Below are 17,553 nucleotides of genomic sequence, written 5' to 3'. Positions count from 1 at the left end.
GTGAAGTGATTCATGATGCTATGGTAGAAATTGATATAATTGTGATTTCTAAGGTGGGTCGATTTAAGAAAAACTATAAAATGAAGTCACCTTTCATATGAGATCATGTTATTGAGATATGTTCAAAGCCACTGGCTTCTTGATTTTAAAACCAGGGAAGTTCTGAGAAAACCAGATTAGCAGGTAACCAGGGAGCCTTCTCCACATCTACCAACCCTCATATGGTTTTTCACCTGCACCATACCTGTCCGTCAATCCTTTGAACGTACTCTTTCCTGTACTTGACATACTCCTTCTGGTCTTCCTTCTTTCCAGTCTTTAGCTGCTTACTGCATATTTTTCTTTAACACAGACATTACTTTTTCTCTTTTTTTAAAAAAAAGTTTTTTTATTGTGAATTGAGCAAAAGTTTACAGGGCAGATATCAGTTTTATGATTCACTAAATCATATTTTGTTTCATTGCAATGATTACAATCCCCTCCATATACCATTAGTCAACAGTATTTGCATCTATTCCCTTTTATGTTAATTTTTCTATGTACACATACAAAACAGAAAATGCATATTCATTTAAATGTACAAAGAGCACACTTTGCAAGCCAGCCACCTGTCTGGAGGCACACAGCTTTTCTCACTCCATGGGCCTAGTGTCCTCCGCTTCTCTATCTCTCCATGCCATCACCTGTGCCACTGTCTCTGCTGTTGCTGCTTTTTTGGTTAAGATCCCATGCTTCACTTATGTTCTTCCCTCATGCTCATCCTAGGGTCCTCTGTTCCTGAAATGGAAGATTAACTAATCCTCCTCTTTTAGATACACATCTTCTACATTTATAATTGTGACAATCACAATTAGTCCTGATAACAATTATACACAATTGAATCGTAAAATCCTATCCTCATTCTCCCCCATCACCTTTCACTAGATCCTTCTGGAAAAGAGGAAAACTCTTCAGTGTGTATTCTACCTTACCCTTCTCCTTCTGATACTAAGCACACTCATGAAAAAATTTCAGCCAGACACTTTGTGCCTTTGTAGTCTCATTTTTGATAGCCAATGTCTAAGTTGCCCATCCCTATCAGACATTACTTCTTAAGCTTCTTTTTTATTTTCCACTTGCACCAATCTTCATGCATATAACAGGAACGCCCATGGAAATTTCAACTCTTTAAATTTGAACTGTAGGAAGCAATCAGAACTTAACGTTTGGGAAGTGAAACTTTAAAGAAATATGAGTGGGCTTCAAAAAGCTAGGAATATAGGAGAGACAACAATACTAGTGAAGTATGGGCACCATAGAAGGTCAACCATTTGGGATGAAAAAGGCAGCATTTACCTCATGACAAAGTTCAAAAGGCTGGAAAGGAAGGAAATATAGAAACACAGGAAGAAAGTACAAAAACAGATGCTATATTGAGGGGATTGTAATAATTGAAATACTAAGTGCATGATGTGAAAATATAAGCAAGAAGGAAAAAACAAACCCTAAATCCTTATAGATATGGAAGAATGGATAAACAAACTTTGGTACCTGCACAAAATAATTAATACTGCACAAAGTTAAAGAATAATGATGAATCTGTAAAATACCTCATAGCATGGATGAACACAGAGGACATTATGCTGAGTGACATTAATCAACTACAAAAGGGCAAATATTATATGAGACTATTATTGTAAAACATGGGAGAAAGAGGAAGCTTTCTGCTACAGTAAAGATGTATAGTCTTGGAAGCCTTCTACAGGGTCATTATGAGTTGGAACCGGCTCAACAGCACATAACCACCACCACCATCACTCTTGTAAAAAGTCAAGGAAAGATTTTCACACTAAAAAAGACATTCTTTGGTGATTACCAGGTGTTGGAGGGAAGCAGGAATAATTCATTGACTAGAGGGTAGACACATGTTAACTTGGGTGATGGGGAAGGCAATATGCAGTAAGAGGAATGTTGGCACAAGCATGATATAGGTACAGGAAGACATGGTCTGGAGTGCAAGAGTTAATGGTAGCAAAGTTAAGTAGTATTATGTATAGTATTATGTATATGATGTTGCAATAAAAGTTATCTACAGGTAGATACATGGATAGAAACACAGGCTGAACAGGTGTGGGAGGGAGAGAGGAACTATAGCCACAAATATATAAAGGTTTATATATAAAGAAGATATTTGCACATGGGTTCCAAAAAAAAAAAAAAAAAAATCACAACAAAATGGCACCAACGATGCCTTTTTCAGACCTCCCTATTCAACTGAGTTCAATAATTCATTGCAATGACCACACAGAACTCAGACACTATACTCTTAGTTTTGGGGGGTTTATTAGGGAAGTTAACATGTTGCAATTGAGGATTAGAAATGCTCACGGCATAATTCTACCAGTGAGAACAGCCTCTTCTCAGTCATGCCCACAGGGAGGAATCGATGGCCCCGGCCCCTTGGCCAGCCCTCTGCTCTTCTTAAGCAATGTTACAAAACTCCTTTAATGTTGCTCATAAATGTGCAGACAGCGCACCACTCCAACATTAGCCTCAGCCCAAAGGTGCTCAACTCTAGCTCCATGGGTCAGCAAACATACCTCCCCAATTAAGTGTCTGGATGCATCCAATTCCATAAATGAGCAAGGAAGTCCAATGTTTTGTCTGGTGCTCTAGACTGAAGGTTCTACTGCTGCTACTTTTCTGCCATTTATTCAATGTCACTGCTTTCTCTCTTTAGTTTGAGGAGGTTCAGTGTGCATGAATCTTAGGGACCAATGGATGTGCTCCACTCCTGGTTCTTTTTTGTTGGTAGTGAGACCCCCACTTCCTACTTCTTACATAACTCATTTGATATTTTACAATCACCCTGAACTCACATAACAATCATTCACAGCTGAATCACAGCAGCTTATCAGTATCTTCTCCCATCTTCTGTAACCTAGATCCATCTAGAAGAGAGTCATTTTGGTGAAGTTTTAAAGGCTAAGGCAAAAAGAGGCACGTTAAATAATTCATTGTATTATAATCTTTGTTGCAAATACATCCATGAATCTAGTGGAGCTTACAGAGGGCAAAATTATGAAAACTTGTTTGACAGATACCTTTAGTGAGTGAGTCGCTGGCCTGAGGACTGAGGACTGAGGACTGAGGACCAGTCTTGTAGGACACCATTGTCAATTGGCATAACATAGTCCACAAAGACAGTGTTTTAGATCCTACTTTGGTGCGTAGAGATGGGTATCTTAAAAGTTCATGAGTGGCCATCTAATGTGGCAATTATTAGTCTCTCCCCATCTAGGGAAAGCATCTTAAGATGCTTGGAAACAATTTGTCCACTGGACTAATGGATCATGGGATCATTAGTCTCCGTAATCCTGAAACCATAACGCTAGATGGTGCCCAGCTAACACGACCAACAGCTGAGCTCTTGTTAGAAGAGATCTCGTTAGAAAGTTCTGGATAGAGTTGAGGGGAATGTGGTCAGGGGGAATATGGAACAAAACTCAAAATCACAAGAAAGTCATGGCTTACTGGTCAAATAGAGATTAGTGGGACTCTGAGATTGATCAAACTTCAGGTCTGATCATCCCCTGTGGTTCAATTTTCAACCAAGTAATAGATATATAGAAGAGACAACAATACTAGTGAAGTAGGCAAAACATAAAATGATCAACCATTTGAGATGAAAAGGGCAGCATTTGTCCAATGACAAAGTTCAGAAGGATTTGAAAAGAAGGAGAAATGGAATCAAGTAACACAGGAAGGAAGTGGAATACAAGATTTTACACTGAGGGGACAGCAATCATTGACATGAAACAGAGTGTATGATTTGTTGAATGTAAAACTGATGATCTGCTCTTTAGACCTTAACTCAATTCACAATAAAAAGTTTTTAAAAAATTGTGGAAACACGTATTTTAAAGGTAATGGAATTTTGTCATGAATTATTTGAAGGCCCATTGTAGATATAGATACTCCTCTGTATTCTTCTGTGGGTTCTTTAAATTTTTCTTAGTTAGTTTATGCCTTTCTCGCAATTAGGAAAGCATAAGTTTTAAAGCTTGGTTTATAGAAGCTATAAGCTCCCCTCTGATTAGTAGGGTTACAGAACAGGTTGGTTAAGGTCAGGAGCCAAGTCAGAGGCTATTGTTTTCTGAGGAAAAGAAGAAATGTGATCAACAGGTTGAGCCAGGTCTCTAGGATGGAGGTCAGGACAGGTATGTGAGATAGGTTTTATACCCTGAACTGCCAATTTCTGGGACAGTATTCCTGAGCCCTGGTGGACAATAGACCACTGTGGGTTAACCTACAGAGGTGATGAAAAAAAGGGAAGGATGAGAACTGCAATTTACTTGCCAACTGGGTATAGGGAGTGAGACAAAAAGATTCCTGAACTGAGTTCAGGTTTTCTGCCAAAACACTTGGGAAATTTGAAAATACAGTCAGATTTATAACTTCTTTGACTTTTATCTATTGTGGTTAGATGATTAGAACAATCATTTAAAGGTCAAAAGTTTAGAATTCCAATCCTGGGCTCAGTAGCCATGCAATCCCGATATAACGTGCCTGGACCAAATGCAATCAGGTTGAAAATCAGCAAAGTTTAAGGGTGGCAAGAGACCTTTCTTCGACTCTATTAGTGCAGACTTGACAGGCATAGATGGACTGTAGAAAATAAACCTTTTTTTGCTGCAGTTCCTGGAAGAAGAATCGTGGCAGGTTCCCAAGATAACATAACAAATGGTATTTGTTCTCCAGAACCCTTGTGGCAGAACATAAGGTCAGGAAGGGTGAAAATCCAAATAACCTTCACAGGCTGAGAGTGCCATCAGCGATAAAATTGTCAAGAAGGATGTTATCAAGATGAATATAATTACTAAATATGTTGCAAGGAGGTGGTTTCTTTAGTAATAGGTATCCATCTAGGTGAGTTGGTCGAGTGACTTTGAAATAACAGCCTGTAGTAAAGGTTATCAGAGAAGAAAATTAAACTAAGGCTTACAGCTGAAAATCAGACTATCCACCTATTCATTTCTGCTGACAAGTTGGCTTTCCAGCTTAATTTCTTCTTAGCAGTACATCACTATGAATTTGTTGCTGATTTGCAGTTTCTTTTTGTAGCATTCTTTGATTCCTTGGTTCCCTTTACTCCCAGTTAAATATCATGTATTGTGTCATATAGATTAAATAGCTTTATTATATATTTTAATAATTAGGTATGATTTTAAAGTTACATGTTTTGAAAAATGAAATAGAAATTCAAATTATAAGTCAAATTGCAAATGCTAAAGTTCTTTTTCAGAAGGATTGATCCTGGTAGTGCTAACTACATTTGCTTGATTTTGGAACAAGCTTGGATTTTGGTATAGATTATTCTTTGATTTAGAATTTACTATGTTTCTGAAATTTAATGTCAAGGCAATGGTACAATTTTCCACACAGTATCACACAGATGAAGTTATTTATTATTTTAATAATCATGTTTCTGATCTTTCTTCCTATTCTGCAGCCATTTTGTCTGGTTATTTGATCCCCTGGCTGTCTGAATATTCTAGCAACTCTCCCAGTTTAATTTGTTCAGAAATATATATAAAAAAAGTGACATAACTCTTTATTTTTACATATTTAAATTTAAATTAGGTAACAGGTCTAGATAAATTTAATTGCTATATAGCATTCTTCAGAATTTTAGGCAAAAGAAATCTCCAAGAAGTAACTTGGTCTAGAAATTTTGATCACACTTAAAATTTTCAAAGTTAATGGGAAAAGTACATACTATGTTGACAAATGTATACATAGCAAGAATACTTTTTTTCATTATGAGAATCATTATAGATGTTTCAGTGTATAATGAAATTGGTTGAAATAGTAGACTATGTAATGGGTTTTTTAATTTATTCTCATGGAATCTTAACTGTAATTTATTTTCATGAAGAAAACTGGTTTTCTCTTTAAACTCATTACTTTTTTTGTTTTTATTTGTTTACATGATGGTTAATTTGAATGAAGAAAAAGAATATTATTTGGTCCTATTTGTTAAGTGACGTCCTGATGTGGTACTGTAGGATGATGCACTGGACCACAAAGTTGGTTTGAACTGCAAGGTCGGCAGTTCATTTCAATAGTCTCTTCTCAGAAACCCTGCACAGGGTCCCTATGAGTTAGAACCAGAATAGATGGTACTTAACAACAACAATTTGTTGAATGGGGGTTTTCATTTCTTCTTATTTAATGGTTTTAATTACTCATGCAATTTAATTATATGCTTGAGAATTTTAGCATCATCAGAGTTTCTGTTGACACTTTATGAGTGAATTCCACATGGAGTTAGCTGTAAACCACAAACAGTGAGACTGGAGAAACAAATCAGACACCCAAATAACTGTAACCAAGGTGAACTGTGTAGTGTTTCAAGAAGCAAAACAAGGCATTGGGCAAAATAATTTTATTTTGTTTTGTTTTCTTGTAAACATAATTTGTCTTATATCTTCTCTATTCTCTGAAGTACTAAAATGTCTTAGTGAACTGTGTTCTACATCTTTTCAAAAATATAGTGTGCAATGGATATTCATAATAGTGCACTTGGCACCTTAAAATTTTCAAAGAAACAGTGGTGAAGAAAATCCTTATTTAGCCAACATTTGCTGCAATGATTTTTATATTTTAAAAAGTCATGTTTTCTAATTTCTTATGAAACTCATGGACAATTTAAAATTAATAATGTGATTTTCCAAAGTTTGTTTTTCAAAAAAGGCATCCAGGAATACGAATATTATGGGGAACCAAGGCTCTGGTAGCGTAGTAGTTACGAATCAGGCTGTGAACCTCAGGGTCAGCAGTTCGAAACTACCGGTTGTTCCGCAGGAGAAAGATGAGGCTTTCTGCTCCTGTAAAGATTTACAGCCTCGAAAACCCTATACAGGGTTGCTATGAGTAGGAACCGACTTTACGGTACATTACAACAACAGCAACAGATCTTAAACTAGAGATGCCTGAACTCATTTGAAAAACTAAAAAATTTGTAAACGGCTTTGATTATGTTGTAATTAGTATAATAATTGTTTAACTACTAATCGCATTTAGAAAACAAACAAACAAACAAAAAACATATGCACAATGTCCTGTAAGTTAATCATGGTAGTGGTGGTGGCTATATGCCATGGAGTCGGTTCAAACTCATAATGACCCTATACAGGGTTTCTGACGCTGCAAATCTTTACGGGAGCAGAAATCCTCATCTTTATCCCGCGGAACAGCTGGTAGTTTCGAACTGCTGACCTTGAGGTTCACAGCCCGAAAAAAAGTGCACACGCTGAAATATCCCGATTTAGAGTCTTTCCTATTTTCTAAATCTATAAATCATCAGTGATATTTCTCTTGGATTGAAAACAAATTTATCAACACAGCCTCAATCTACTCATTTATTTCTTTTGAGGGGATAATTCTATGAACACCAAAATATTATATTTATATAAGAACAGACACTAGATTCCTGTAACTTTCTCTAAGTAATTGATATCAAATTTAAAAAACGGTTATTTCTTGAAAATTCAGATTGATGTTTTAAAGTACAACTACATTTCTGTGTTGTAAAGACACTGACTGATATGTCAAAAAACTTTTTATCAAAGTTTGTTTTCCTCATATAAGACCACGTAACTATCAACCACTTGGAGATGTTTAAGTAGAGCTATTCTCACAAATGATAGGGAGTTTTGAGTCTTGGGTTCTATCCTCAGCTCTGTAATTGACTCACTGTGTGAAGCAATAAGATGATATTTGTAAAGCACTGCATGAATCTCATATGAAAAGAACTATGTAAATAGAAAGTATTGTTATTATTGAAAGTCACCCCAATAGGCTTTGAAGTCAACATGACATTCTGTTGACTATAATGTAGGGAAAGTTCACATTTTGACTGTTGCTTAGCTGGAGACCATTTAATTAAGAACCATTTTAGAGGATTTTATTTGGTATTTTAATGAAATTCAATCCATCATGCTTATTATCACAGTGCCAGTGCTTATCCCTGCTGGCAACAGGGAACACGGTAATCTCCCCTCCTTGGTAGAGTACTGTAGGTGGCACATCATTAGGCCATGTTCAACACCACAGTCCAATCATTTTGGACAGGTATAACTTTTCACTTTTAGTCAATTGACCTTCAGTCCAAGTCCATGCTTATTAATTATTTGAGAAGGATGCATTCTGTTGCATCAATATGTTTCTTGAAATCTGTGTATAAGATTGAGGATTAAGAACTGATATTTCAGATCCCCAAAAAATCTTAACTCTTTTTCTATGCTCAAAGCAAATTCTAGAAAGAATAGTACACTTCTCTGAGTCCCATGTAACATTTCAAAGGCAATAGAATTGGGGAAGATAGTAAACTGAACTGTAAAATAATCTATTAAATTTCTTCTAAAAATTTAACATTTTAGTTAAAATGTACACCCTATGAATTCACAGAGAAAAAATAGATGTTTTGTATAAACAGAACAAGTTATCAAGATATGAAAAATCCTCATGAAAGACATATATTTATCAAAGTGATGTACTGTCACAGGCATAGGAAGGGGTGAGAGAATGCAATGGTCCAGGATGAGACAGTCAGAAATTGATAAAACACCCAAAGTAGAAAGAGGAGGTGATGCAGTTTGGCTATCTTGAAAAATCAAAAGCAGTGGGACGTCATTTTCAGTCTACTCTAAATTATCTTTGGATTACTTTATATACATGTTGTTGTTGTGCTGTTAAGTGTCATAGAGTCAGTTCTGACCCATAGTGACCCTCTAGAGGGTTTCCGAGTATGACTAGTGAGCTTGAACCACCAACCTTTCAATTCAAACCAACTTTGTAGTTCAGTGCATTAACCCACAGAGCCACAACAGGACTCAATTATATATATGTGTGTGTGTTATTGTTGTTGGTAAGTGCTGTCGAGTCATTTCTGACCCATAGCGACCCTGTATAGGGTTTCCAAGGAGCAGCTGGTGAGCTTGAACCGCCAACCTTGCAGTTCAAACGGCTTTGCAGTCTGGCGTGTTAACCCACAGCACCATACCAGGACTCCTGTGTGTGTGCATTTGTGTAGATAGATAGAAATATATATCAATAGATAAGGAGGTCTGGTAGCTTAGTGGCTATGCATTGAGTTGGGCTGCTAACCTCAAGGTCAGTGGTTTGAAACTACCAACTGTTCCTCAGAAGAAAGATGAGGGTTTCTATTCCTGTAAAGATTTACAGCCTTGGAAACCCTATACAGGGTCACTATGAATTGGAATCGACTGCCTATTGGCCTATGTAAGTAAAGTTCCTCATGAATACAATTAAGTGTTCTGGAATATCCATTCTTTGCAATGTCATCCATAATTTATCATGATCCACATAATTGAAAGCCTTTGCATCGGCAATGAAGCATAACTAAATAGTTTTCAGCCAAGATCCATCTGACAGCAGTGACATGTCTAGTTCACATTCTCTTCTGAATTTGGCTTGACTTTGTAAAAACCATTTTGAATAATCTTCAGTCAAACTTTGTTTGCATATAATCATAGTCATAACATTGTTTGACTATTTCTGCATTATGTGGGATCACCTCTCTTTGGAATGGGCACAAATATGGATCTCTTTCATTCAGTTGGCCATTTAGCTTCCATCTTTGGTTGATGATTTCTGCATTATTGAATATTTTGGCAATAGAATCTCTAATACTGGAAATTGAGGCTTGAATTTTTCTTCAGTTTTTAATTTATCCCCGTTTGATTTTTTAACTTGAGACCTCTGCTCATTTCATTAAAATATTTGTCTTTGACTGCTTAAGCTGCCCTTTGAAATTTTCTGTTCAGCTCCTTTATGTTTTTATTTCTTACATTTCCCTTTAGGTTCTCTATAGTCAAGAGTAAGTTTCAGATTCTCTACTGGCATCCATTTGGTCTTTTCTTTCTTTCTTGTCTTTTAAATGATTTTTTGCTTTCTTCCTGTGTGATGTTCCTGATGTCATCCCACAGCTATTCTGGTCTTCGGTCAGTAGTGTCTAATGTATCAAATTTGTTCTTGAGCTAGTCTCTAAATTCAGGTGTGGTATATTCAGTGTTATATAGTTCGACTCTCATGGACTTGTTTTAGTTTTCTTCAGCTTAAGACTGAACTTGCTTATGATGGTCTGATCCACCGTCTGCCCCTGACTTTGTTTTTGATGCTGATATGGAGCTTCTCTATCATGTCTTCCCACAGATGCAGTCAATTAGATTGCTGTGTATTCCATCTGGTGCGATCCATGTGTATAGTGGTCTTTTATATTGTTTAAAAAAGGTATTTGCAATGAGTGAGTTATTGGACATGCAGATTTCTATCATATAATCTTCAGCATCTTTTTTATCACCAAGCTCATGTTTTCCAAGTATTGATTCTTCCTTTTTTATTTCCAGCTTTTGTATTCCAATCACCAGTAAGTATCAATGCATCTTGATTGCATGTTTGATCAATTTCAGATTGAAGAAATCAGTAAAATTCTTCAGTTTCATCACCACTGGATTTAGTGGTTAGTGCATAAACCTGAATAATAGTAATATTAATCATCTTTTACCTTGCATTTTAATTTTAAGTGTATAAATTTTTCCTAAGTATGAACAAAAGATCAATGTACTAAAAAACAACTTAGTGACATTTTGGTTTATTTTATTATTTTCTATTCTCAGGCATAGCTATAGAAGGAAAGAATTATAAATTTTTAAAAGCTATTATATATTGTGAATTGATTGATAGTTTACATGGCAGAACATTGGTTTTGCACTTAGTCAATCATATTTTTTTTATTGCAATGATCACAATCTCTTCTATGCTCCATTGGTTAACAATATTTACAATATTTACCTCTATTCTGTCTTTTTTTTTTTTTAGGAGTTATAATTTTATATCCTGCTTTTTTCAGTTTTATGGAATTTCTGAAATAGTTCAAGGTGCTTGGGAAAGTATAGAAAAAGTTTTAAAATAGCTCCATAATGTATACTATAACTAACATTCAGAAAATAACATTAAGTATGGTCTTAAATGGAGCCCTGGTGTGGTGCTGTGGGCTAATGAGCTAGACTGCAAAGTCATGTGAATCACAAGATCAGCAGTTTAAGCTCACCAGCAGTCCTATAAAGGGTTGCTATAGGTTGGAACTGACTCGATGGCACTTAACAGCAACAGTAACAATGGTCTTAAATTTCACCATCATACATGATGCTTTATTTTAAAAAAATCCTCTGCATGTGATATTCTGCCAAATTTTCTAGTTATATCTTTAATATCAATATCTTTAAATGAAATGAGTAATCCAAAATATATAGCAGTTTAGTCTACAAAGTAAGTTTGGAAATGTGTTTTATCTGTTGTGCTCATTTTGGGTATGTTTTAGTAAGCTTAGTGTCTAGAGATATGTAGCTAACATGAACACATCTTAACTAATTGTGCAATAATAGAACATTTACTTTCAGTTTATGAGAACACCTAATGGAATCCATGAGGTGACAATGCAATCTAATTGAATGAGTTGTCTTCAGGCTTCAGGAATCCAAGATGTTTCTGGGAGATTGGTGGTCATTAATTTGACTCTTAAGAAAAATTTTTTTTTAAAACAAGAAAGAAAGAAAAGGCTTTCTTAGCCTTTCTTTTAATGATTTGAAAGATAGCATGCTCCTACATACCAAAATTGCCTTTCATAGTTTGACCCTAGTAAATATATACTAACCTCTTTCAGTGTTGCTCCTAATTTCCAGAAGTGGTATTCTGAGAGGCATTGCTTGAACTAAAATGTCCCTCCAGACTTTATTAGGTATATTAACATAGGTGCAAATCTCAAAAGAAGAGGAAGGTGGCACAGACTTGGAAAATACATCATGTGCGCCTTGGTGTATTTGGTAGGCAATTTATAGACTATTACATCTTGATATTTTCCTTTTATATGTAGTACAAGAATACATTTACCTTCATAACATGTATGTAATACATATTTCTAAAATGGGAGTTAAACCCAGTTGGCTTTTTTTTTAGGAATATCTATTATTTCACAAATATGTTACCCTTAGAATAAATAAAACTTGCAGAAATATATTGAGATCAGAAATACCAATGATAAATTACCAGTTTTTATTTATAAGTCATGATAACAGTATAGCTTAATGTAAAAAAAAATCCCTATATTTCTACCCAACTTTAACATATAGACTATAATCAATCTTTTTTTTACATCTCAGTGAGAGGAGAACTCACATGGATATATGCGCATATGTGTGAAATACATACATTTCCAAGAGAAATGGGAGTAAACTTTCTTTGGAAACTTCACAAAGCTAGTGAGATATTAATGAAATATGCATTAATATTTAGGAATTTTTAATGAAGTTAACATAATAAGGAATCATACTATTATTCATTTAAATGAAATTTTTGAAGCATTTAGATCCATTTTTTTTTCAACATGGAGACAAGATTAATTGGACCAATATTACAGACTAAGGCAATGATTTTGACTATTCTGTCATATTCTGCTTAATATTTTGATCTATAACCTACAAGAACCCACTGCCTTCAAGTCAGTTATGACTCATAGTAACCCTATGTGGCTGAATAGAACTGCTCCTTAGTGTTTCTGAGACTGTAAATCTTTCCAGGAGCTGACAATTTCATCTTTATCAGGAAGAGTGGTTTTAACAGCCGATCTTGTGGTTAGCAGTTCAACACTTAACCCACTCTATCACCAGGGTTCTTTATGGGGATCTATAGCATACTAAGTAGCCCTGGTGTGGTGCTGTGGGTTAATGCGCCAGACTACAAAGCCATTTGAACTTCAAGGTCGGTAGTTCAAGCTTACCAGCTGCTCCTCGGAAACCCTGTACAGGGTCGCTAGGGGTCGGAACTGACTCAATGGCACTTCACAACCACATAGCATCCTAAATTCCAAAATTAATAATAAGTACATTTTAAAAGCTTTTACTTTATATGGCACATTTCACATTGAATTGTAATTCATATATTAGTTTCTTTTCAAAATCTGTAAGTATTATCATGGTACTGAAGATAATTGGTACTAAATATAACTGGTAATAAATACAACTAAATATAAATAGAACTGGTATCATGGTACTAAATAATGTGAACTGCTGTGGCTTGTGATAAGCACTAGACAGCAAGTTTGATTTGAACTGCAATGTTGGCATTTCAAATCTACCAGTCACTCCTTGGAAAACCTATACAGGATCGTTATGTGTCAGAACTGACTTGATCGCACTAAGCAACAACAGCAAATATAAATAAATGTATGTTCTCATTTTAAAAGTATTAACTTTTGAACATATGATTATATCAACAAATAATTCAAATAAAACTTCTGACTAATCAGAAGAGGTGCTTAACAAATGAAATTGCTTAAACATTTTAATCACGTTAATAAAACCATCCACTGAATAACAAAGAGCTGAGAAGAATGAATCAATAGTTACTAATGACCAAGTATGTGGTGGGGATTGCACCATACTGTTAAATCGGGATTATGCTATAGAGTATTATCTCCAAGTTACAGAGGAAGACTAGGACATTCCAGGAGTCACTTGACTTACTCAAATTCACTTAGATAATTAGTAGTAAATCCATGTTTTCCAAAGACATTGATTTTTCCACAAAGCTATTCTGTTTCTCATTTTCATTGCTTCATAAAGTTTCATTATTTGATTTGGTAGGAAATACTAAAAATGGAAGAGCAGTTAACTAGTGGTTTAGACAAGTCACATCACAACCCTAGTGGCATTGGTGGTTATGTGCCGTGGAGTCGGTTCCTACTCATAGTGTTCCTATACAAGATTTTCTGAGGCTGTAAATCATTACAAGGACAGAAAGCCTCATCTTTCTCCCATGGAACAGCTGGTAGTTTCGAACTGCTGACCTTAAGGTTGCAGCCTGATTTGTAACCACTATGCTACCAGAGCTCCTTCTAGTGGCATTAGTGAATCTCATATTATGTTTTCAATAGCATATATCGGAAAACAGGAGTCCTAGTGTGGTGCTGTAAAACATGCACTGAACTTCTAACCCCAAGGTTTTTGGTTCAAACCTACCAGCTACTCCTTGGAAACCCTAAACAGGGTTGATATGAGTCGGAACTGACTCGAGAACACTTAACAACATCAGAAAATATATCTTAGAGTAGTTTTAAAGGTATATGAAATGTAACCATGGCAATGAAACAAAATACGATAGGATGAATGTAAAGCTAATGTTATCCCATGTAAAAGAAAAAACAAAAAAAAAACAAAACCCTGCACCAATTAAAAAAAAAGTATATGAAATGTATTTTGCTTATATTACACAAATTCAAATAGGGTTGAGACCAAGTTTCATGGGTTTTGTTCTTTTTTTTTTTTTAGTTTTTCCTTCATTTCTCTATGAGTCACTCAGCTCTCTGACTGTGTCTTAGATTGCCTTTCCTTATGATAGAGAGATGGCTGCTAGCAGCTCCTGGAGTGACATGGTCCTACACTCATGGTCCAGAGAAGGGACAGTTTGTCTTCTCTCCCATTCATTGACCATGGATCCTGGACTCCCATGAGTAGGACCAACTTGGACCACTGCCAAATGACATGCAGTGACCAATCACTGCATTTAGAAGAATCTGACACCTTGATTTGATTAGGCCACATCACAGGGCTATTTGAAAATGTGCTAAATGCTGATTGCATTAGGTTCACTTGTTGGGTGGATAAAACAGTTAAAATTCTCAATGTTAAACTTAAGGAGTCCTGGTGTGGTGTTGTGGGTTAATACGCTAGACTGCAAAATGGGTTGGAACCTTAAGGTTAGCAGTTCAAGCTCACCATCCACTCCTCAGAAACCCTATGCAGCAATACTATGGGTTGTAATAGAGTCCATGGCTAACAACAACAACAAAACTTAAGGCTGGAGGTTCAAGTCTACACAGAAAAATCAGCCATTGAAAATCCTACAAGGCATAGTTCCATTCTGACACACATGGAATCACCAGGACTTGGAATCAACTCCAAAGTAACTGGTAATTAGTCACTAGCATTGATGGTGGTTTTTGTTGTTGTTGCTAAGTGCCATTGAGTTGGTTCCAACTCTGTATAGGGGTTTTGTGGAGCATTTGGTGAGTTTGAACCTCTGACCTTGTAGTTCAAAGCAACCCTGTGATCCAGTGTTTAACCCACAGTGCCACACTAGGACTGGTGGTAGTGGTGTGCCTTGGAGTTGACTCCGACTCACAGAGACACTGCATAGGGTTTCCGAGGCTGTAAATCTTTACAGGAAGTAAGAAGTCTCATCTTTCTCCGGTAAAAAGCTTGGAAGTTTCTGACTAGTAACCACTACCCTACCAAAAGCTCCGTACACCAGGACTAGAGCAGAGTTTATTACACTAAAATCAATAATTGACAAGGCAGTTTTTAATAGAATAGAAAAAGAGAAAAATAGATCCAGTAGAGGCTTCAGTAATGCCCATTGAAATTAATGAACAATTTTGACCGCTTCAGCTCTTAGTTAGTCAAATATTATAGTATCTCTTAGCTAACTTAAGAATGTGATGTAGGAGTTGAAAGCAAAACAGAATAGAATGATTTTATCTTGGTCTAGGTTTTAGTAGCGTCATAGTATGGCACTGTGTGGGTTAATGCACTGGACTGTAAAGTTGTTTTGATCCTTAAGGTCATAGTTCAAGCTCACCAGCCACTCCTTGGATAGAACCGACTGGACGGTACTTAATAACAACAACAACAACAAGGCCCTGGTGTGGTGCTGTAGGGATAAGCACTGGACTGAAAGGTCGGTTTGAACTGCAAATTCGGCTGTTCACATTCACCACTGGCTCCTTGAAAACCCTAAACATGGTCATAATGCATTGGAACTGACTTGACAAAACTTAACAACAACAACATGGCTCTTAGTTTACAGTGATCTGTCTCATTTCATAAAGGTGCGTGCCAAGGATGTATGACCTTCTGAAGAAATCTTACTGGAAGTTCATGCCTATGGATTTAAAATAATCATGCAGTGCTCATCTCTATTATTCAGACAGACATTAATATTGTGGGTTGCACAGCCATTGCACTTAATTTTTCAGAATGCTAGCAACATAAATAAATGTGTTCATTTTGTATTCACTTTAAGAAATAATAGTATGTTCAAATTTGCCCCCTGTCCTCAGCTCAACTTTCTTTTCCTCTTTCCTCCTACTTCATAATTTAATATACTTGCCAGAGTCACCAAGTGTGAAAGAACTATGATGAGAACATGGTTTTTCACTGCATGTAGTTTTAAAGGGTGAGGGAAATTCACACTAAAAAGTGCATTTGTATTGGAAAGTAACATTAGTAAGGAAAGATTTGAGGCTGAATTAAGTGACCCAGTGCTTTCAGATTCACATTACATTCTAAATTCATTTTGCCAGGTAGAATTTTCCTTGTAAAATCTTACTGATAATGTGCTGTGTATTTTTCAGAATCAGCTGAATGACCAAGAGTACAGCATCCATTTCTACAGTATAAAGTGATCTGAATACATTCCTAAGCAGAATGCTGAATGGAAATACACTCTGTATACTTATATTTTCCCTCTTATCAAATACTATACACACTTTAAATAGTTGTAAAAATGTATTTCACTTAAAATAATTTGTGATGGCATATTGTTTTTTTTCACATCATTTGAGTACATTATTAAGATTAAAATACTTATAGAATTCTCAAATAATTTGCAAAGTATGTTACCTAATATTCTAGCAATGCAGATTTAAATCTGCAGTATTATGAATGAAACAGCTAGTGATTAATTTGAAGCATCACACTCCTTCTTTAAAATCAATTAATAAGCATTTCAACTGCACATTCTCTTATGTCACCTATGCACATTTTATTTATACATAATACTTCATTTAAAGACATTAGGTAGTTACAGAAAGCAATATATTTCATCTTAAGTAAACATTTACTCAGTGTCTGGGACCTTTAAAATAGTTATGTTGTTTGGTCATCCTGAACTCTTAATAAGATATTTTATCTATGTTGTAGAAAAATTATTATTAAACAGAAAAGAATGTTAACGAAGCCTACAATTGTCATCACAGTTGAAGAGATTTTTCTTATACTTTTCCAAAATTAAGAGTTATTGGCAAACATCAAATTATTTTTGTCTGTTTTTTTTTTTTTTTAATTTGCTCTTATACACAGATTCTGTTGTATTATGGATTTTAATAATATAAAGGGGAGGCTTAAAATGTAAGTGGTTGTAATAAGGAGACATGGATTATACTACCCATCTATCATTTGGTCATAATGTGGTGGCTTGTGTGTTGCTGTGATGCTGGAAGCTAAGCTACCAATATTATCAGTGACAGCTTTTTAAGATACAGTGCTGGAAGATGAGTCCCTCAGGTTGGAAGGCAATCAGAATATGACTTGGGAAGGGTTACCTCCTCAAAATCAAGTTGATGGTGATAACATGAATGGAGTTAAGCTTTAGGGACCTTCATTTGCTGATGGGGCACAACTCAAAATGAGGAGAAACAGCTGTAAATATCCA

Source organism: Chrysochloris asiatica, unplaced genomic scaffold, assembly GCF_000296735.1.
Source record: "Chrysochloris asiatica unplaced genomic scaffold, ChrAsi1.0 scaffold00095, whole genome shotgun sequence".
NCBI classification, from domain to species: domain Eukaryota; kingdom Metazoa; phylum Chordata; class Mammalia; order Afrosoricida; family Chrysochloridae; genus Chrysochloris; species Chrysochloris asiatica.
Note: the sequence above shows the minus strand (reverse complement) of the source record.